Consider the following 14,869-nt stretch of genomic DNA (forward strand, 5'->3'; position numbering starts at 1 on the left):
TAATTCCAACCATACTAGGAATTAATTAAAAATTGCTTGTTGTATGGTGATACACTTCCGGAAGTTCCAATACACCTGACTTTATAGAATTAATAATTATAGGGAGTATCACAAGTCAGTGTGAAAAGATTCCCTATCCAATAAAATTGGACACGTAAATAAGAGGCACTTCCGTAAATAGTGACCCCTGAGCTCCATGTACTTGGCTAGTTTCATCCACTGCGTTATAGAACGAATAGAATTAATGTGAACGAATATTCTGACCCCCGAATCCACACTGGTAGCCCCCTAGGCTCGGAGAGTCTAGGAGAGCTGACCAGGCAGTTCGGCAGTACATTGGATACTGACTGTACAGTGGAACTAGCAATTATGAGCTTAGGGTAAAAATGAGTCTGGATCAAGCAGCAGAGGCAGCGGATGCGCGCGTTTCTGGGCTATGATTGGCTAAATATTATGTCATGAGATCGCGGAAATACCCATTTATTGATAGTATCCGCGAGCTGAATATTCGCGTCAGGTTGAGCAATATAGTAAATGTTTTTTCTCCCAGTTAGGTAGCAGAAAAAGCTGTTTTTTCTCCCTCTACAAATGCCCCGATTTAGGTGACAGATGAACAAGGGAGAAATATGGTACGTAAATCAAAAAGAAGCGGGAGAATAGAATCAATAGAATCAATAATCTGCATATTCAGCATCGTAGTCTGCGTGCCCAACCTATCAGCTAATCAATAGAATTAATAGAATCAATACTAATCATCCGCGCCCACTGCCCCGAATTATGTAGCATATTTACGTGCTTGTGAAGTGTGTACCGTAAGTAATAGAATTAATAAGAAATCCCTACAACTCAACCAAGATATTCCAGGGATAAAGATAGAAGAAAGATACACGGAAAATTAAACTCAAGAGTAAAAAATACAAAGTAGAAAAATGCATAAAAAGTTACAAAATACAGTAAGTGAAAAATGCATAAGTAGTTAAAGTAGAGAATAAAAAATAACAACAATATTTACAGTATGAAAAAATGAAAAAAGAATATCAGGTATTTTCGTAAATAAAAATTGAAACTTGAAAATACAATAGAAAAATATGAACTGGAAATATTCAAATGTATGTAAAAATTCATTTCCATGTATGAGAATAAAATTGTAAAAACTCATTATTAATTGTAACATTTTTTTTTTTTTTTATTTAGGAGTACCAATGGGAAGAATACATACCGCATTGAAATCGTGCAGAGTCAACTTACGTGAATGCAGAATCAGTGAAGAAGGTAGGTCTAAATTGTTTACCGTGTAATAATCTAGCTTCTTGGTATGCCGACTGAAAGCCACTATGATATGTGATAGGCTATCATAAATTGAATTCTGATGATGAATTAATCGAACTAATATAATATTTTCGGCTTGTTTTCCCTGGTACTCGTGTATGGTGTTTACAGGAAATCCTTTGCTGGCTAGTATTTGCTTCTCGTTTTGTGTAAATACTAGGTAATGAGAATCAATAAAATGAGGCAAATGGTTGACATTTTTCAAGGTATGCAGGTTCATTTCAGCATATACTTGCGAAGTAGACAGCATTCCATGTTGATAAAATTCTGATAATAATGCTGTGGTGGTAAGAGTGCATCGAAATGAAATGTTCAAAAATTCTATTTCCGCAATTAAATACTCAGGAATGCAGGAAAAATGGATTGATGGTAATGGCGAACGATTAATATACTGTATTTGATGTCTGTCTCCTACTAAAATTACTTCTGAAGCTCGAGCTTTCTCTACTGCAAATATAATTTGGCCAAAGTGAATTAAGAAAGCTTCATCAATAAATATTCGAGAGTAGCGAGATGTATTTTGGCTCATCAAATAAGAATCAATAGTTCGGTAGTTGCGTCGTAAAATATTTTCATTGATTGAAAATCCATTTTTCTCATTATAGCGCCTGCGAAAATTCTCTGCACTGTCTTTCGTTGGGAATAAAACCAAATCACCAATGTTTCGGGTATTATCTAAAATGTAGGTAGTTTTACCGCAGCCTGGCACGCCTTGAACTAATTTGAAGCGAGGAATTAATAAATGTTGAAGATTGATATTTTTGCACGCAAAGAATAAATCATAATCGCTGAGAATTCGAGTATCTTGCGTAACTATCAGTTTATTAGAATTAATTTTGAACGAATGAGAATTAATATCTGAAAATTTGATTAAATTAATTCCATCACAGGCGTATTTGTAATTGTTATGTCGAGGTGTTTGAGTAAATTCATTGGAATTGATATCGTAGATTCCCAAATCAAATTTAGGTAGAGTTAATTTTTCTGAATTTTCGCAGCTAGAATGAATAATGCTGGCATTCCACAGTGCTGAAATAGAATTTTGGTACCAAATGTTGATTTGCTCATTTGCCGCATAGAATAAATATGAATAAGTATTTTCTTGTAAATCAGCCATTTCTTCAAAATTGATAGAAATAATAGAATAAATAGAAATAATAAATCAGGTTTGAACTAAAAGGTTGTACTCGTTGTAAATGAACAAATGACTAGAAAATAGAAATAATATACATATTCTTTGAAATAATAAATAAAAAATAAATCTTGTCACCGGGAAAAATAAAAAGAAAAAAGTGAAAAAATAATACTAGCTTTTGATTGGCTTGAAAATTGAGCTATTTTTTTGTTTTTATGACGTAACCAGCGTTATCAATCACCGAACTGTATTTGTCTATTTTATAAAAAATGATAATTGCGAAAATATCGATAGAATCAATAATACATGGTAATTAATACAAATCATTAACGTCGTTTTTCAGCTCTTCTAAAGCTCGGAGAGTTCGGTCGCTTGAGGTATGGTTTTCGTAGTCGCTTATCAGCTAGATATGGAATCAATCCCAGCAAGATTTCGAGATGGAAACTCTGCGGTAGTACTGGAAGATCGTTCTCGGTTGGACCCTGTTTATCGATTATTGTCTCAATTTCATGAAGGTAGATGATTCGTCGTGTATTACTGAATAATACAGCCTTGTATCGGAGCCAAGCGCGAAAATCTTTGCAAAGCTGATCATTTTCCTTAGTAAGTATAGGTGGTAAAAGTATGATTTTTGATACGTGTGTATTCTTAATAAAACATATCAGCTGCTTCGCATCCTCAATAATATCATCCAGCTTACGTTTGTCGGCAATGTCGCGATGTCCAATTGATAGTATGATATACTTCGGCAGCACAACGACAAATTTGCGCAAGTTCGATTGTAAATCTTTAATTGAGATTGAACGATTGATGAATAAATTGTTAGGCAGCTGATTGATAAGGTCAATGTTTCCTGCTACAGCATCGTCGACTATGCCATTAATAATTCCATCGCCAATTAACCAATGACTTTGTAGAAAATAAACAGGTTCGGGTCGTCGATCTGAACGCTTGAGGTTTCCAGCCACTAAATAGAAGTAAAATTGTGGCTCATGACAGTAATTTGCCATATCGCGTGGAATTTGTCTATCTAAATAGAAAGGCAGTTCCGCTACTAAAGAGTGAAATGTGGCTGTTGTCACGATACCATTTTGAGGAATGCGCAGCTTCGAAAATACACCATATGTTGGTTTATGATAATATGTAATAGGCTGGTTCTGTCTTATATCAATTCTGTTGATTTTTAATCGTGCATTCTCTCTGTTTACAGGCATAATTGGAGCTGGAACAGGCGCTGCTTCGTGTACGTGTGCTGGAGCCGATGGCTGGAGTACCGGATGAAAGACTTCTTCGAAGTTGATATCTGATGTGGTCGATGAAGCTGAAGAAATCGAGTATTGATCGCATTGACGTGGAGGTACATATCCAGATGTTGAGGGCTGGAGGTCGGAATTTTCAGCGACAAAGCTTTCTAATGCTGCACGTAATTTTTCAACTGTAATCGTAGGTTTAGCAGACGTACCGGAATCAGATGGCAGCGGCGAATCGATTTTGGCTGGAACAGCAGCTTTTTCATCATCAGAGCTCGATTCGGACAGATTTATCTCAGGAATGGCGATCGCTGGCATCGACGCTGGAGCGGAGGTTTGTAACGTTTTGATCAGCTTATCTTTCTCTCGAATTTCTTCGGTTAATTCTGCATTTTGTCGTAGAAGCTGTCGAAGTTCGGAAGCGAGCTGTGAATTACGTTCGTGCTGATTATTCATCGCGATATTCATTTCAGTGAGCTGAGCTCTGGTAGCGTTATTGATGATGAGGCGAATGCTTTCGGCGATTGGTGATTTTTGAACGACGATTTCACGTAGCGCTTTGATATCAATATTCGCGACGCACTTTTTGAACGGACAAGGTATTTTTCGCTCTTTAAGAGTTTTTGTTTTAATCATAAAGCACTTCAAGTGCACCAAATGGTTACACTCCTTACCAGTGATTAATACCGCAGGTCCAGTGGCACCGGATGGAGGAACAGCGAGCGAACCGTCACAGAAAGGGCAGACAGCTATCGAGAGCTCACAAGTATGATCAATTTCCGCGTTGGCCATAGCACTGGCAAATTAATTAGAATTATTAATTATGATTATAGAATGAATAACTGGAAAATCGAATAAATAAACGGCTTGAGTAACGAACGAACTGAACGAAGACATACAATCCTTACGAAGAATAAATTACTTATGAAGACAGAATCAGTACTTGCGTAAATTCCTGGTGCAAAAAATGGCCTAAAAGGCTGACGGTGGAAGGGATTATCTCGCAAATATCTTGTTAAATGTTGGGTAAAGGGAGTAGAAAGCTATCTGCGATAGCTGTAGATTATCGCTAGATGTCTGGCAAATTCTATATTTAATCCCTTATCTATTGTAGACAGCATTGTTAGAATAATTGCATTTTAGAAGATATATTTGTCGATAATTTCTGTCTGTATGCTATTTTTATCCTTGAATAAATAGAATTAATAGAATCAATATCGTGTATTAGTAAATTTTCTTTTTGACGAACCATTTTCCGCAAATTCCACCTTTTCACCGAATAGAACAAGTTAAACTCTGTCAGGATAGGTAAAATGTACTCGTGGATATTCTCAAAGCAAAATGAACAATCTCTGAGTTGGTAATTAATGATATCAACGTTGTATGATGTTAAAATAAGGTCGAAATATAATATTTACGCGTTCACGACGAAATAATATGAAATAATAACTGAAACTTCTTTGAAGAGATGAAATTAAGAAACTATGTGTATAAAACGGCTATTTGAGTAAATAGAACGAATGGCAAACATCCCCAGTATTATTATTCAAGCGACGTATCGTAGTATCACCATTCTCTTGAACATATTAAATGATAATTATTTACAGGTTAAGAACTCAAGTAGAATCTTTTCTTTCGAAATGATACGATATAATGAGTTACTCTTAGAGATGTGCATTTCTAGTTATGTTGATTTCGCATTGTAAGTAATTGAATTAATTGAAGCTGTAATTGAAAAAATGAAACAATAATATTCATGCCATCTTTTTTTTTTTTTTTTATTTTTTATCTTCGGCATAACAAAAGGAACATAACTCACAGCTATTCAAATTGCAATAATAATAGAATCAATATAACATAGAACAAGTAGAAATAATATTTGAATAGGTAATTCAAAACTCAAAAATCAACGAACTTAGAATTAATAGAACTAATATAAACTGGTAATTTCGTAAATACCTGTAAGAAAGAAAAATGCGACTAAAAAAATCCAAAGTAATAGAGATAATACACGAAGACATGTAAAAAGAATAAAGATGATATCGAAAATAACAGGCTTTGACAAGGAGGTAACATCGAATACTCAGCCGAATCGCCATGTCTTCGTCGTAAACTTAGAAATAATAGAAAAAATAACAAAATTCACAAATTCAAACAACGAAAAAACAGAAAACGAAAGATTTACGCAAATGACGGGTATAGAATTAATCGAAATAACGCAACATATGAGCCAAACGGTAAATGATATCAAAGTGCACGAACGGATGCGCATATATGATGCCGGCGAGGTCAGCATGGTAAGGCTGGACGCGATCTACTGTTTCTTCCAAAAATTGCAGATAGGTAACGCGGGATCTGTCTAATTGAGGCAAAATTCCTCGCTGCCATTCGCGATAAGATCGACGAGTCTCCGCATCTGGTCGTCGGTCAGCAATGATTATCGGGAGGATGAGAATTCGCTCCACGCGCTGGTCTAACAAAAATTGAATCAACGCTGACGTGTTTATTCTAGCCGTGTGCTCGGACTCAAGCGTTAGGTCGTGTCCTCCCATGGCCACTACGCAGAATCGAGGTACGTTACGAGCGTGCTGTTGGATGTTGTGGCGAAGGCGTTTGGCCGAAAGAAAACTTCCTGCGAAGCGGCTACGGTCCCAGCGACTTTTCAACGTTGGATCTCGTCTCAGCGGTTCTCTCGCAACACCGTGAGCAAGGCCGTCGCCAATCACCCACCATCCGTTCAGGAAAATATGGGTGGTTGGACGGCGGTCGTCCGGTGACCAGCTCGTATAAACTGAAGAATACATCTGCTGACTATGCAGAGTATATTCGTGACGAAGCTCGCGCTGAATCTGCGGGTTGAAAGTATAGCCAGACTGGTTCAAAATAGCCATAATATTTCCACGTCGATGAGGAAATACAGCGCTCTGGACGCCACCATCGTAGACGCGTATTTCGCGCCTCGTTCTAAAGTCTTCGTACGGGGCGTCTTCATCATCTAGCAGCGGTTGGCCACGAGGTTGATGGTCATTGCGCTGTTCGGTTGCATTCCGCATAACGTGGTTTACCAAGACGTTATTGGAGTTGTAAAATGAAGAGAAAACGTTACGTGTACTAGGCCGGAAAGGCTCACGAAATCGCGACGGTCCGGCAACGTTTCCTACTTCTCCCAGTTCTGGCGCTACTAAAACTGGTCCAGAATTCAATGGGTGAGGCTCCTCGAGGTTTATATCGTCGAGATTAGGAGCGGATGGAGCTGGAGCATTGACCGCAGTTGGAACCGACTCTGGAATTACACCATCTTGAGCGTCTCGCTCTTGGTCCATACGGCGTTGCATCTCTCGTTCTTCTGGAGAATAAATAGAATTAATTAGAAACAATTGATCAAAATCACGATTAGGTAAAGTAATTTTAGAGTTTGAGATGCGTAAATTTGCAATAGAATTAATAGAATTACCGTTCGGTTGAACAAATCCTTCTGCAAACGCTCGATCAATTGGTTCATTAAGGTCGTTGCGCTCATCGACGTCTTGACAATCGTTGGCTCCGTTATCGTTATTTGCGCAATTATCTGGAGCTCGATCTTCTTGATTTTCGGCGGCATGAATATTTTCATTTCCAGCAGCCTGATTATCGTGATTTATCATCTGATGCTGCGCATCACCGATGTCGTCGTCGTCATCGTTATCTCGACGGTTGAGATCGTCTTCGAAATCTGGGATTATAAAGCACGTATCGGTTATAAAATTACTCCATCTTGGAATATATCGATGTGGGCTATAATCAATATAATTACCTTGGTAATCTTGCGCCGGTCGCCTAAGTCGAGTAATTTCGCGTTCTAAATCTGCGATTCTTCCGGTCATAATTTCATTCTGCGCTACCGCATCACGAAGCGAATCATTTAATGAATTGATGCGCTCACGCTGGAAATCAATCGTGTCGCTGAGATTTGCGATTCTTTGCCGGTGTCCAGAGTTGGTGCAAATATTGTCAGGCGTCTCGTAGCGGAAAATAACACTGTGATAGTGTTGTCGAATCAAAATCGCACCGCAACTTCGATGTTGACATTTTGCGGGGAGATAGCGGTAATTGCCGGCGGGCGTACGTTGCTCAGTTAAGCTTTTAACGCACTCGCGATGGTAAGTATGTGGACAGGTTTCATTTCGTACAGTTTCTTGTCCTGCCACGAACTCCTCCCCGCAGTACTGGCATACCAGAACACGATACCTTTCCATTGGCCTAGAGGACAGAAAAGAATCAGTGTCAGATGAGTTATCGCTGGAATCTTTGATGCTTATAGATTGGATAAAATCCGTTGGAAAATCTAATCGAGAAAAGTTAGGTTCGTATACACGTATATCATCCATATAGAAAGTATTACACAGCGAATCAAAAGTATTTTCCCATAGCCCTTCTTTAAATCTGGCTCGATCAAATTCGCGCTGTCTTAAGAAAGATGAATTTTCTGGCTTCTTGAATGAGTATTGATTGCCATTCCATGTGATAAATTTATGAATATTCATATCGATAATAGAATTAATAGAAGTAATAGAATAAATGGAAATAATCAATACCTTTTTCACGAAAATCGTAGCGAACAAATGAACAAATCTCAGCAAAACAACCAATGATACAGCAGAACGAATAAACTGGAGAAATAGCAGTGCGTAAGTACAAGTTTCACGAGCGAAATAGAAATAATATGAATAAATAGCTGGTCAATTTACCTTTCCGCAGATTTCGGTTCAATAATCGTCGAACAAATTAATATCTTCGTCAATTGAAACAATTAATCACAGCAACTAGGTTCGATGCTAAATGAACAAAGTAGAATGAATAGAATTAATCGTTCGTCTGGATTTTTGGTTAAAATAGAATTAATATGTCGTACCAGTAACAAAACGAAGCTGGATCATATCGTGAATAAATTCTTGAACAATTCGATTCACCAATCAACGAAAATCTGCGATAAAACACTCAGATTAGTAAATTGACGATGAAAACAGCAATGTACTTAGGCTAGCTGGTAAAAATACACGTACAGAACCGAAGTAAATGTTGAATTTTGATTTATTCTTTTCCAAATTTGAAAGATTACTCCAAATAGAACAAATAGAATAAATAGCACGTGAAAATTTCGTAATTATCTTTAATTTGAATTAATTATTAAAACAATGGCTGTCTAGGTAGCCTAAAGCACGTGGTGAGATGGTAGGTACGAATGTACGTGTGTTTTACAGCAGAATCGGTAAACCATGCAAATTATTAATGATGAAATCAACACTTGTACTTACGATTCAATAGAACAAATAATTCTCCAATCAATACGTCGTATTGTCCACCTTGATTGCAATGAGGTCGTAAACAAATAGCTGGAATTTTCAAAATGGTTTAAACGATCGAACAAATGTAAAAAAAAATAGAGTAGACGAACCAAGAAAATACAGCACTGCGTAAATCTTACCGATTATAGAAATAATAAGAACGAAATTAAACTTTGAAAGAATAGAAAAAATTTCACCACGTTAGAGATGTACGCACTAAACACAAAGAGAAGCAAAAGTCGAATGATGAAATGGTAGGTTCGATGCGTATGCTTTGGCTGTCGTTGCTATTTCGAGGAATCAAGATAAGGATCATTTGTACTCGAAGCCTGACTTCTTATCGCAACCCCCTTCCCTCTGTACCTATAATATCGGTCTGCGACAGTCTATTTTCATATACTAAGCAAAGATCTGCTTGTCGATAATGGTTAGGCGTAGCTCAGTTCGTGTATAAAAATAGAAAAATATTTACAAGGTCGTATTTTTGATGATTTTATTTGATAGATTAAAATAGAAATAATACACGATTAATGAGATGAAAATAAAATTACATTTCTTCGCCTGGAAAAAATACGTAATATGTACATGATGAATAAATTGAACAAATATCAATCAACCGGAAATTGCGCAAATATCGGTCGAATTCATAGTTGGTTAGCTTCTTCTAAAGATTGAGTGAATTTCACGATGCGGTACGCAAGTTCAGCGTATATTAGCGGGTTTGAGTAATAATTTCCAGCTCCATCTTTGTAGAAAGGATCAGCTCTATCTGAAATTTCTTCTAGGCTAGTCGCATATTTCAAAATTTGTGGGTCCATTGCGATTAAATCGGTACGAAGCCATTTTCGAAATTTTCCCCGGAGCGAATGATCTGGCAGCATATTTGAATTAATATTTGGTAAAATTAAAATGTCTTCGACGCCTTGATCCAATAGAAAAGCAATCAGCTCCTTTGTGTTATAGCAACATTTATTGAACGTTTCTTTTAGTATATCATGGCAGCCTATAGATAGGATGATTCTTTTTGGAACTAGGATTTTATGATGCTTGATATTATGCATCAAACGCCTCGCTGAAATATTCGTACCGGACACCTTTGAATTATCCCACATCTTTATAACTCTTTTTTCTTCTTTGACAGCATATCTTGCAATTGCATGCGCGATGCCGTCGCCAATCAGCCACCAGCCGTTAATGAAACAATGCATAATGTGCATACCGTCGTACCTGCTTAATGAAATGTAGCGGCTTATGTAGAAATGCTGCTGAGCGTACGTGTAGTGGTCTTGATAATCTGGCGGCATAATTGGACCGTAATCGCAATTTTCATTGACCAATTTGTCTTCTAAATTATCCCATGTAATTGGGAGAAAAACATCTTGGTAGCCGCCATCAAAGCAACGAATTCTGATGATATTTTCAGCTTTATTTACGTATCGAAGTGGATAGCAATTGTCCAGTGGGTACATTTTTCCAGAAATAGAAATAATAGAAAAAATAGAAATAATAGAATAAATTTAAATTTTTCTTCTTAGATGAAACGATATTTACACAGGTCTGCAGCAATGAATAATTTCATACGAATCAATAGAATCAATAGAATAAATAGTGGTAGATCAATATTTTATTTGTATTGGGATATTCGTGAGCAAGAGATGTTAGCTGAAGTCGGTTGAAAAATATAATAAACAGCTTTTGAAATGAAACTTGCGAGGTAGGTAGAAAAATAATCAACATGTTAGGACCGGAGGGTCGGAGGGCATTTGCGACCAATCAGGAAGCTCGGATAACAACTCAACGAATTTCATTCGCTGCTCATGATCGAGCAGGTTCAGAATCAAAGAATTAACGTGTTTAAAACGCCTTCTACCTGTCCGCGGCCCGTCTTCAGGTGCGTCAGTACCTTCGTCGTAATTGATATTTTCGCGCTTGCGCATATTATATCGCAAATTAGCTTGCTGTTGAATATTTTCGCGAGATTTTTCATCTGGAATTACCTGAGATAAAACAGCATCAAATTGTTTGGAATCATAATCATTATTTTTCTTACGAAACCGCTTACGAATCTGAGTAAACTGATCTAATTTTTCCTCATCGTTCATTTCACTGAATTTGCGAGTTTTCTTCTTTGGTGGAGCTTCTAGCTCTTTAATAAAGTTTTCCAGCAAATCTCGATGCTCAGCAAATTGCTTCATTCTTTTCTGTAAGGAGCGATCATCATATTTGGAGCGCAATTTTGGTTCTTCGCGTAGCTGCTTAAGATGATGTAGGTTGAGATAGGTCGTAATTTGACGTACGTTGATAAGCCTCTTATCAGTCTTGTCAGCAATTTTTTGAACTTCGTAACAATTTTTCCCCGCGTGAGCCACCACTACATATGGCCCAAACCTTTTTGGAAAAAGTTTAGCTGAAGCTCCTTTATCTGCCGATGACAGTCTGTGATTGGTTATCATGATAAGTTCACCTGGCTTAAATATTCGCGGGTCACCAAAACGCTTATTATGTTTCTGCTCCCGGGATTGAAAATCTAGCTCACGCTGCTCCTTGATATATCTGATAAGAGCTTGATGATTCGTAAGTTTCTCAGCTGCTGCAATGTCAAATTCGGTAGTGTATACAGCTTTACGAGCAAGTCTATCAGCGGTGAAGTTACCAAAATCAGTCTCGCGTGCATAAACATGAGTAAGTTCGAATAAGTCAAATTGAGATTTCAGCTGAATGATTTCTTTAAATATTTCTTGATGATGAACTGGCTTCTTTGCAGAGTTTTTCCAGTCGTTATCAGTCCATTTAGAAAAAGTATCATTGACAGCTGATGTCAGGTATCGGGAATCAGAAATTACGTGTAATCGAGTAATTCCTTGCTTAATAGCAATTTTCATTGCGGTAAGTAGAGCAATAGCCTCAGCTAAGTTATTAGTCGGTGTATAATTTTTGTGCTTGATTCTTTCGGAAACATTTTGTTTACCCTCAGGATGCCAGCAAATGCCAATTCCAGCGATAGCGTCATCTGAACCGTTGTTAGCGCAAGCGCCGTCGATTGATACCCGAACAACGTTATCAACAGAAGTGTAAACATTGTTGAGTAGGTCAAGTTTCGAGTTCATTAAATCTTCGCTGGTAATAGATGGTAAATCTTGACGTTCTTTCTTCTCCAGTAATCTGCGTAAATGATATTTGGCATTGAATGTTACTCTTCCAGTAGGAAGGTCGGTTTCAAATTCTGCAATTTGCCATACTTCGTCTGGAGGAACGTTGACATCATTCGGCGTATTATTAATTTCTTCTTCAATTTCCTTGACGTAAGTACTCCATCCATGGTGTGAATACGCACCATCTGCATTAATATTCATTTTAATCCGCAAACGGTCTCCAATAATGCGCATAGTTCTCTCAACCAAGTTTGATTGAGGATTATGCGCTGTTGAGTGTCCAATCGCTATCTTGTATTTCTTCAATAATTTACGCCAAATCTTGTTGGTAAATTGTGTAGCGTTATCTGTAATTATTTTACGAATTTTATACTTTTTTGAATGAATCTCTTTAATTACAGCTTCCATAGCGCTGGCAACAGTTTGCTGGAGAATATCTTGAAGTGGTGATAACCAAACCTTTCCGGACAATACATCTTTCGATACCAAAAGATATTTCGGCTGATTGGAATAATTTGAAATCGGTCCAAGAATGTCTACCGAGATTACATCAGCAAGTCCGTACGAATTAGTGTATCCAAATTCGAGTGGTTTCTTTTCTGAATAAGTTTTATTTGCTTTACAGTGCAAACACTCGCTGGTGATGAAACGAATAAAATGCTTCGCATTGGATGAGTAGTACATACGACGGAAAATAGCTTCAAGCTTGTTAGCTCCAACATGGCCGTAAGTCTCATGAAGAAATAGAATCATATCTTTGAAGATTTCGTCAGGCAGCACTGGAACACGGCTCTCATCTGGGTAATTGAAAATTAATGTTTCTTTGTTATCAATCACTTCAATTGAATAACGTTTAGATAGGTTATTTTTAATTTGTACTCCTCTCGCATCTAAAAATTCATCTGGTGTTTTTAATCGACGAAAAATATCTGCGCATTTTGGATCACGTTTCTGAAATAAACTGAGACGATTGAGATAATCCAATAAATGAGAACGAATACGCAGTGAGAGGTCATTTTCTTCGGTAATGAAATTGGAACAATTCGCACTGTTAATAGTTAGTTCGGGAGCCTGCATTCCGAACCATTTCTTGTGTCTTCTTCGTAGGTCATAAATCAAATTGTAGCAGTTAAATAACGTAATCCATCCAGCGGCTTTTCTGTGAACCTCTGCAATGGTCTCGAATTTATGTACAATTGAAAGTAAATCGCTACGAACATGAATTGTTCTGCCATGGAGCCATAGTTGTAGTTTTTTGATGCTTTTGGCCAAGGTATACATCTCTCGTTCAATTAAAGTATACTTCTTTTGATGCGGCTTAAAACTATGGCTAGTAAATAGAATAATTTCGTCTTGTCCTTCGTAGTTTTGATACAAAACAGCATTCATAGCATCATTAGATGTGTATGTATCTAGGTACAGGTCGATCTTGTCTCTTGCTGGAACTAATTCGAAGTCTTTTGTATATTCTTGCTTCAATTTCTCGATAGCTGCATCTTGCCTAGGCCCCCATTCGAAGGGTACGTTATCGCAGGTTAACTCATACAAAGGTGCAATAATTTGTTGATATTGAGGAATAAATCTTCGATATAATCCGGTCAAGCCAATCAGCTCGAGAATCTCGATTTTATTCTTGAGAACAAATTTTCCACGCTTAGTGTGCTTCGCGATGTAATCGTTGAATTTGTCAATTTTACATGATTGCTTTGAAATTCTGCCAGGGCTAAGATCGAATCCTAAATGCTCAGTTTTTCCTTTGAAAAATGTAGTCTTTTTCGCATTTAAACGTAGATTGTGGATTCGTAGAATAGTAAGAACTTCCACCAATAATTCCAGCATATATTCGAATGTTGCAGAGCGAAGAAGAATATCGTCGACGTATTTGGTGATTCCAGCTGTATCCGGGATGATATCGTTGACCATGTTTACAAACAGCGCTGATGAAACTTTCAAGCCATACGGCAAGCGAATAAATTGATAAACGCGTCCATCGACTTGAAATGCGCAATACTTGCGTGAAAATTCATCCATTACGAGCTGCCAAAATCCTGATACGAAATCGAGCGTACAAAACAGCTTTGCTTCAGCATCTTGAGTAATAATCCTGTCAAGTAAACCAGCTTCATTGTAATTCTCTGCTAATATTGGATTTAAATCCACAGGATTCAAGCAAACGCGGATTTCCCCGCTTTTCTTAACGTTAACTACAATGGGGTTTATGTAAGTCGAGTCTGAAGGTTCAATGACGTTTGTTGCCATCATTACTTGAAGTTCCTTACGTAAGTCATTCATTAATTTCTTTGATGGATTATACTTAGCTCCTCTGTATCGAATATCTTTAGTTGGAATGTTGAATTTTAATCGAACTCTTTTCCCGGTATATTTTCCAGGAAACTTTGAAAATACGTCACGAAATTCGCTCAAAACATCGAAAGCTCGTTCAGCTTGCGAAACAGTGATTCTTCCAGCAGTAACAGCATCTTGAAGGTCAGCTTCCAGTCGTTCAATAAATATATCTGGACCGTCGTCTATAACTCCATCAGGTAATCGGTGATAATTGCTAAACATATCTGTTCGCCGTAAAATGTTGTTCATTTCTAATCTATATTCATCTTTCAGTTTCCCGCCGAAAATATTCAGCTTACCTTCGTATTGCTCAGGCGTCAAAAAGTCTACCAC

The 14,869-nt window shown here is 37.4% G+C and overlaps 1 protein-coding gene and 2 long non-coding RNA genes across 3 annotated transcripts in view; 2 read left to right on the forward strand and 1 right to left on the reverse strand.

Moving 5' to 3' along the window:
* The window catches only part of Sema2a (Semaphorin 2a), a 515,491-nt gene that overhangs the window by 285,236 nt on the left and 215,386 nt on the right, over nucleotides 1-14,869 (reverse strand). The gene's annotated exons all lie outside the window — the stretch shown is intronic.
* Nucleotides 907-3,362, forward strand: LOC135848753 (uncharacterized). The gene is made up of 3 exons (XR_010559427.1): nucleotides 907-1,109; nucleotides 1,195-1,272; nucleotides 2,808-3,362. It is a non-coding gene; the product is annotated as an uncharacterized LOC135848753 (long non-coding RNA).
* On the forward strand, nucleotides 3,632-4,143 carry LOC135848754 (uncharacterized). The gene is made up of 3 exons (XR_010559428.1): nucleotides 3,632-3,821; nucleotides 3,912-4,048; nucleotides 4,117-4,143. It is a non-coding gene; the product is annotated as an uncharacterized LOC135848754 (long non-coding RNA).

Source organism: Planococcus citri, chromosome 5 (assembly GCF_950023065.1).
Source record: "Planococcus citri chromosome 5, ihPlaCitr1.1, whole genome shotgun sequence".
Lineage (NCBI taxonomy): Eukaryota > Metazoa > Arthropoda > Insecta > Hemiptera > Pseudococcidae > Planococcus > Planococcus citri.